The sequence below is a fragment of the Bos javanicus genome, chromosome 5 (assembly GCF_032452875.1).
Source record: "Bos javanicus breed banteng chromosome 5, ARS-OSU_banteng_1.0, whole genome shotgun sequence".
Taxonomy (NCBI): Eukaryota; Metazoa; Chordata; class Mammalia; order Artiodactyla; family Bovidae; genus Bos; species Bos javanicus.
In genome coordinates, this window is record NC_083872.1 from 67,205,510 (window position 1) to 67,214,207 (window position 8,698).

The window sequence follows — 8,698 nt, forward strand, 5'->3', positions numbered from 1 at the left end:
CTCTATTACGTGTCTGGCTTTCTACTGGTTGCTGTGAATACAGACGGAAGTATAATTTATGTCCAAAAGGAGTCTTTGGGTGTGTGATTAATATTCCCTGTGGTCAGATGGAGAATCAATGTTGTTGAACATAGACGAGCAAGACCTTGACTTCCACCCTCGGGAGAATCCATATCCTATATCGGACTCCAGTGCTTTTCTAGTGTGATAGACATGAGGTTCGGCCCCTAGGTCTAGAAGATCCCGCGGAGCAGGAAATGGCAACCTGCTCCAGTATACTTGCCTGGAAAATGCTATGGACAGAGAAGCCTGGTGGGCTACAGTCCATGGGACCGCAAAGAGTAGGATATGACTGAGTGACTAAGCTTGCACATACACACAGACGTGAGATGAAGAGTTTTCCTCCACCCCAAGATTGCCTTGCAAACATCACTTCATCCCTTGATGTTGCTGCCATACTAAGGAGAGCAATGAATGTGACAACCCTGTTATGTTGCTATTTAAGAGGCATGCAATGAATGAAAGCAAGCAATAACAGCTTCTTACTTAAATAAGTGCACACTGTATAGTAGACACTGCCAAGCATTCCCCATGCGTGGTTTCATTTTTCCCCTCCAAAACCTTGACCTATGAATCCCCACTTTATAAATAAAGAAACTGAGACACAGAAAGTTTAAATAAGTAGTTCAAAGCCAAACTACATTTCACCCAGTTCCAAGGCACTGGCTCTTACATACTCTTCCTTCCCTTCTAAAATTAAGAACAGCAATGATTTTTAGGACAACAAAATAATAGCACTTCTTTTTTCTTTTCTCATCTACTAAAAATAAAATTCTTAATTTCCTCTCTTACAAAAATGACCCAGATCTGTGTTGGGAGGAGAGCACAATTAGTTGTCTGCTGCTTTAGGGAAAAACATTTAGTAGCTTCTTTTCAAAATTGTTTTGGCTTAAAGGGGAAATTTATCCATGCAATAAGATTAAAACTCACTTACCATGAGATTGCTGATGACATGAATTTTGTACTGTTTTTTTTTTTTAAACTATCATTTAAATTGGGATGGAATACAATGTGTTGCTATTGTGAACAAGGGTGGTGGTGAGCCCTAAGAAAATTAGTGTAAAAGGAACAGCCAAGAATTCAGCCTGTGTGGAGAGGGCGTGGAGAAAGGGGAACCCTCTTACACTGTTGGTGGGAATGCAAACTAGTACAGCCACTATGGAGAACAGTGTGGAGAATCCTTAAAAAACTGGGAACAGAACTGCCATACAACCCAGCAATCCCAATGCTGGGCATACACACTGAGGAAACCAGAATTGAAAGAGTCATGTGTACCTCAGTGTTCATCGCAGCACTATTTACAATAGCCAGGACATGGAAGCAACCTAGATGTCTATCAGCAGACGAATGGATAAGAAAGCTGTGGTACATACACACAATGGAATATTACTCAGCTGTTAAAAAGAATGCATTTGAATCAGTACTAATGAGGTGGATGAAACTGGAGCCTATTATACAGAGTGAACTAAGTCAGAAAGAAAAACACTAATATGCAAGACAGTAAAAGAGACACAGATGTAAAGAATAGACTTTTGGACTCTGTGGGAGAAGGCAAGGGTGGGATGATTTGAGAGAATAGCATTGAAACACATATATTACATATATGAAATAGACGACCAGTCCAAGTTTTATGCGTGAAACAGGGCACTCAAAGCCAGTGCACTGGGACAACCCTGAGGGATGGGGGTGGGAAGTGTGAGGGGGGTTCAGGATGGGGGACGCATGTACACCCGTGGCTGATTCATGTCAACGTATGGCAAAAACCACTACAATGTTGTAAAGTAATTAGACTCCAATTAAAATAAATAAATTCTTCTTTTTTTTTTTTTTTACAAAAAGAGAGAGAATTCAGCCTGTCGACCACTGAGATTTGCTGACCGACCAGGAAGAGGTAGGCACCATGTCGCAAGATGTGCAGTTGTATACCTGGTAAACTTAGAGTTGACCTTCACTTGGAAGTTGAAGATTTCCCAATCACTGCAGGTTATCAAAAACTTGTCATTTAACCTCACAGGTAGAGAGTTGAGTTAATCATAATCTCTGAGTTCATGGCAAGTAATCAAAACCTCCAAGGCCTGTCTCTTGTTTTATTTATTCATTCTCTTTTATCTTCATGCCACATTCCCATTCCTTTCCCCTAGATACGACATCCTTAACATGTTTTAATATTTAGTCGTGGATTTATTAGCTACAAGGAAATATTGGTGTGTGTACATATTTTTCATGAATATGAGTGATGTCATAATATAGATTTGTTGTTGTTGTTGTTTAGTCATTAAGCCATGTTCAACTCTTTTGTGACCCAGTGGACTGTAGCCCACCAGGCTCCTCTGTCCCTGGGATTCTCCAGGCAAGAATACTGGAGAAGGCTGCCATTTCCCACTCCAGGGGATCTTACTGACCCAAGGTTTGAACCTGTGTCTCCTGCCTTGGCAGGCAGATTCCTTAACACTGAGCCATCTGGGAAGCCCCAGTATAAATTTACTATAGCATATCCATGTATATAGATTTTCTATAGATTTTCTGGTTTCTAACTTTTTTCTTTCTACATTCTTGGAACATGGTCATGCTACTGAATGTAGTAACTCTTTGCTCCTTTAACTAGTGTAGTATATTTCACACTGTGTAACTACCATATTTGATTTTTCCATTCCCCAGTGATGAATCCTAGGCTGTCTCTAACTTTACACCACCCTCAACAGTAATACTGTGGTAAATATCCTCATCCTTGTCTTCTCACATCCTGTGTGAGAATTTTTTCTGGGATAGAAGTATGAGGTCCTGAATTGTAGGAAACATGCATCCTTAATTTCACAAAGTAATGCCAGATTGCCCCCTTTGAATGGCTTGTATGAGTCCACATTCCCACCAGCACAGCAAATGGGTTCCTGTTGCTAGGTATCCTCAATATGGTCTTTTCCAAATGTCTGATTCCTTGCCAGTATGTTCAATATGAAAAGTTATGTTCCCCAGGGGCTCAGCTGGTAAAGAACTGCCGGTCAATGCAGGAGACTCAGGTTTGAACCCTGGGTCAGGAAGACCTCCTGGAGAAGGGAATGGCAACCCTCACCAGTATTCTTGTCTGAAAAATTCCATGGACAGAGGAGCCTGGCAGGTACAGTCCGTGGAGTTGCAAAGGGTCAGACACAACTACACATGCACACACACGTCTAATGAGTGGGTTTGAGCATCTATGTACTTAAGAACTACACTCTGAATGCTGCTAAGTCGCTTCAGTCGTGTCCGACTCTGTGCAACCCCATAGACGGCAGCCTACCAGGCTCCTCTGTCCCTGGGATTCTCCAGGCAAGAACACTGGAGTGGGTTGCCATTTCCTTCTCCAATGCATGCATGCTAAGTTGCTTCAGTCGTGTCTGACTCTGTGCGACCCCATAGATGGCAGCCCACCAGGCTCCGCTCTGAATAGTTCTTTTTTTTTTTTTTTTGAATAGTTTTCTGAATAGTTCTTTATCAAACACTTTGCCTATTTTTATATTAGGATTCCTGGCTTTTGCATTTAATTGCAGGAATAATTTGTGTAGTCTCGATATTAGGCCTTGTGCCTTTCTCAGATCACTAAAGATATCATCTTGTCACCAATCACTCTCAGTTAACTGTCAACTGGTATCTTTCCTTGAGAAAAGTTATAATTTACATATAATAAAAAATTGATCTTAAAAATGTTGTGGCTTGTGCTATTGGGATCTTTTTAAAGAAGTCCTTCCTTATTCCTATGTTGCTATGACACTGTTTCTTTCTTCTGTCATCCTGAGTTTTCTCTTTCACATTCAGATCTTTAATCTTTCTGGATCTCTTGTATATGAGATACAGTAATGACCCAGCTTTTTTTTTTTTTCTTCTCTCTCCAAATCACAAGTCAGCTTTTCTATAACAAGTGCAAAAAATTTCCCCCAATTTTTATGTCAGAATTTTCTGAGTCAAGATGAAATTGCCGTTTGTACCTGAATCTTTCTCTAAAGCTTAATTTTATTCCATTGGTGTATTGCATTATATCTCTTCTTGTGTGTCAGTATCATACTACATTTATTATTACAATATGATCTGGTAATATATCTTAATATTTGGTTGTCAGGTCCCCTTTCTTGCTTGTATGTTTTCAAAAGTTTATTTGGGTATCAGTACACACTTACTCTTCCATATTTCATCTGAAACATTGATTAGTTTGACCCTGAATGTGTTGGATAATCTGTGGACACTTGTATTAAACAGGAGCAGTCAAGAGTAGACATACATGCTAGATCCAAATTTATGAACGCAGCCAAAGTTTCTCCATCAATAATATACTTGATGTAGGTTTTTGATGTTATGACAAGCATTGGATTTACAAAATCTCTCTGCCTTTGTGTGCTGAGACTTGTTTTTATTATAAAGCATTGAATTTAGCAAATGCTTTTTCTCTATCTACCAAGAAAATGATGTGATGTATTTCCTTTCATCTATTAATATAATGAATCACATTGGTAGATTTTGTAGGTGTTAAACTCTTCTTATATGCCAGGATAAACCTTTGATTATAATATATTAATTTTTATTACACTAGTAGATATGGTTAGCTTATGTTTTACATAAGATTTTCCCATCTCTTTTTAGTAGTGAAATGAAACTGAAATTTTATTACTTGTACCATCATCTTATTTTGAAATCAAGATTATAGTAATCCTGCACAAGGAGTTGTACAACTTACCCATTTTTATAATTTCTGGAATAACCTATAGAAGATAGAAAGTATTTGTTTCTTGAAGATTTGGTAGGACCTCTTGTAAATATGTTGGACCGAAATTTTGGAAAGCAGGAAAAGTAATATAGTCCAATTTATTTTACTTTTATTGGCATATTTATATTTTATGTTTCTTCTCAGTTTGTATTTTTTTTTTTTCAGAAATTAATTCATTCTGTCAAGGTCTCAACAAAACTAACATATTACTGTTTATAACATTCTTTTCTTATTTTGGGGGGTTTTTCCTGTGGTCATGTATGGATGTGAGAGTTGGACTGTGAAGAAAGCTAAGGGCTGAAGAATTGATGCTTTTGAACTGTGATGTTGGAGAAGACTCTTGAGAGTCCCTTGGACTGCAAGGAGATCCAACCAGTCCATTCTGAAGGAGATCAGCCCTGGGATTTCTTTGGAAGGAATGATGCTAAAGCTGAAACTCCAGTACTTTGGCCACCTCATGCGAAGAGTTGACTCATTGGAAAAGACTCTGATGCTGGGAGGGATTGGGGGCAGGAGGAGAAGGGGACGACAGAGGATGAGATGGCTGGATGGTATCACTGACTCGATGGATATGAGTTTGAGTGAACCCCGGGAGTTGGTGATGGACAGGGAGGCCTGGCGTGCTGCGATTCATTGGGTCACAAAGAGTCAGACACGACTGAGCAACTGAACTGAACTGAACTGATTGTGTCTATATTTATTTTTCCTTTTTTACTTTGTATTTTGTTTATCTGAATTTTCTCTTATCCTGCCAGATGTTTGCCCAGTAAGAGTCAGCATTTCATAAGACTGCTCCTCCCTCTTGTTTGTGTTGTCATCTAGTTCATTGTTTTTCTCCACTTTTATTTATTATGTTGTGTTTGAACTTGCTTTGTTGTTCTTTTCCAAACTTCTTGAGTTGAACACTTAGTTTATTTGTTTTTAATTTTCTTTGTTTTCTGATAAATGCATTTAAAATGAAGTGTTTCTAAGTACTGCTTTGGCTGTGTCTCATTAATTTGATACAGTTAGTGTTTTTGTTATTGTTTGGTTCTAAGTTTTGAATATAATGATCTCCATAATTCAAGAGTTATTAGTAGTCTGTTGTTTAAATTCAAAATACTGGAGATGTTTTTAGCTCTCAGTTTTAAAATTTCTAACTGAATTACCTCATGGCTAAAGAGCCCAGTCTTTGTCACTATGATTCTTTGGGGTTTATTGAAGCTTTTTTGGTGACCAAGTACATGTGGCCAATTTTTGTTTTCAGATATTCAACATTTTCAGATATAATATAAAAAATAGGTAATCTTTATTTCTTAGATATAGATAGATATAGATATCTTAACATGCTCACTTCAGAAGTTAATAGATCAGATCAAAAAACTGATACAGAACACAAACAACACATTCAAATATTTATACAGAGATTATAATATACATACATATCTTGTGTTTTAATCTAATCTGAAAATTTCTTCTTATTAGTAAGCTTAACCAATTTAAATTTATTATAACAACTTGTATATTAGGGCATATTTCTTTTATTTTATTTCATATTTTCCATTTGTTACACTTTCTTTTAATTTCATTTTCTCCTTTTTAATCTTTCTATGGAAGAACAGATCAAGTTTTGCTCTTATGATAAAAAAGTTACCCCTTCTATTTGTTTTTCTTTGCTGGTTGTTATGGCCTGAAATGTTTGTGTCCCCGCTAAAGTTCATATTGCAATGCCTCATCCTCAGTGTGATGGTATTTAGAACTGAGGAATTTGGGAGGTGATTAGGATGTGAAGGTGGAGCCCTCATGAGAGGGATTGGTGCCCTTATGAGAGGAGGGCACTCCTGTTTCTTCTCTCTCTGCTCTTCACTGTGTATAATACTGTGAGAAGATGGCCATCTGAAAACCAGGAAAGGGGTTCTCACCAAATAGTAGATCTGCTAGCACCTTGATCCTGTCCCAGCCTCCAAAACTGTAAGAGATAAAAGTGATTGCTATTTTAGCCACCCAGTCTGTGGTATATTTGTTATAGCAGACCAAACTAAGACACTGGTTATCTCTAAGTTGTTATTTATTTTTTCCATTTTGATATAATGTTTAATTTCATTTACTTGTTTGCAGAGTTACACACTCATGTAGATCAAAAATCCAAAAGTAAAAGCATAAATAATGAAAATTCTCTCACACTCACACATCCTTCAGCTGCCTGATTCTCTTCCCCAGAGACAACCAACATTATCATTTTCTTCCAGAGACTTTAAAGCAAATATATGTTTGCATTTGTGTGTGTACATGTATTCTTTCTCTTCCATTCAAATAGTAGCACAGCATACATGGTACCTTGGCATTTTAAACGTTTATCTTAATAACATGTCTTGGGATCATCCTGCTTACTATATACCTTCTTCATTCTTTTTTTTTTTTTTTTTGGCAGAGCTGTGCAGCCTGAAAGATCTTAGTTCCCTGACCAGAGATTGAAGCCGTGCACCATGCGGTGGAGGCTCGAAGTCCTTACCACTGGACTGCCAGGGGATTCCTCATCACTCTTTTTAATAGCTCCATTGTACTTCTTTGTATAAATTATCATAATTCAATTAGCATTCTGTTAATTAGCAGTTTTGTTGTTTCCAATCTTCTGCTATTACAAATAATGCTGTGATAAATAACTTTTATGTGCATCATTTTACATGTATGTTAGCTTATGTCTGTATGGAAAATAGACTGTGAGTAGAATTTCTAGGTCAAAAGGTATGGACCTATATCATTTCAATAGATACTGGCAAATTATCCTCCAGAGGGTGACCATATAATTTATCATCTAAACCAGAATTTTTTGATAGTGAAAGTGGTGCTAGTGATAATTACACTGACATAGCAGGTATAAATTGGGACTATCTCAGGCAAATCATTATGAAGAGTTTTCCAGTCTTTGTGGGTTCCGACAGTTCATACACTATCAGATAAATATTTTTATCTGATCTATTTTATCTATTTATTTTTGATCTATTTTCTATTTATTTTATCTTTATTTATTACCTATTTATTTTACCTATTTCCTATAATTTTTCCAGCCCAATATGAGTTTGCTTACCTCAGTATTGACAAGTCTTAACAAGTAGGTTCAGATAAACAGAAAAACCAGACATCACTTGAAGAAACCTAAAAATCTGCCAAGTCAGGATTCACAGCAAAATGGTCATCAATCTTATCTGGGGATGAGCAGGGCTATAGCCTTCTTGGGTGAGTACACACAGGCAGACTAGAATATCTGAGTGAATGAGAGATCTATCAGACCTTCTGGAAGCTCAGTACTTGCCTTCACACCAACTGATGACCATGAGACTAAGACAGGTCTGGATCTCAGAGCCTTTCCTGGATCAAGCAGAAATCATTGACCTCAGCCATCCATTGCATAAGCTGATGAAGATGCTATGGTACAAAACCTAGAACTAACTTCCCTATTACCATCTCTTTGCACTAATATGAACCACTTGAGCCAAGAACATTTATGAATTCATCACTGTGAGAGGAGAACCCACACATGTGGCCTTATACCGGCCACGAGACCTCTTCTGCACTTACAAATTTTAAAATCCTTGAAAATCTTGAGGGGGAAAAACTCATTATAGTTTTAATTAGAATATCTTTTACTTTGAGCAAGGTGTCTATTTACTTTTCTGTGAATTATTTATACCTTGAGTTATACCCCTGCCCTTTACAGTTTAAATCATTGGACAGGACAGAGACCTGGGGCTTTATCCCCAAACTTTGCCCCCAACCCGTTACACTGCACTGTGGAAGATACCTGCTCTTCATGGAAGCATCTATAGGTATAATCTAGTACTGGTGTTCTCTGGCACACACACACACAAAAGATGTCTCAGTTCTGATTATTTCTCTAACAGAGAGTCTTGTATTTAGCTTGGA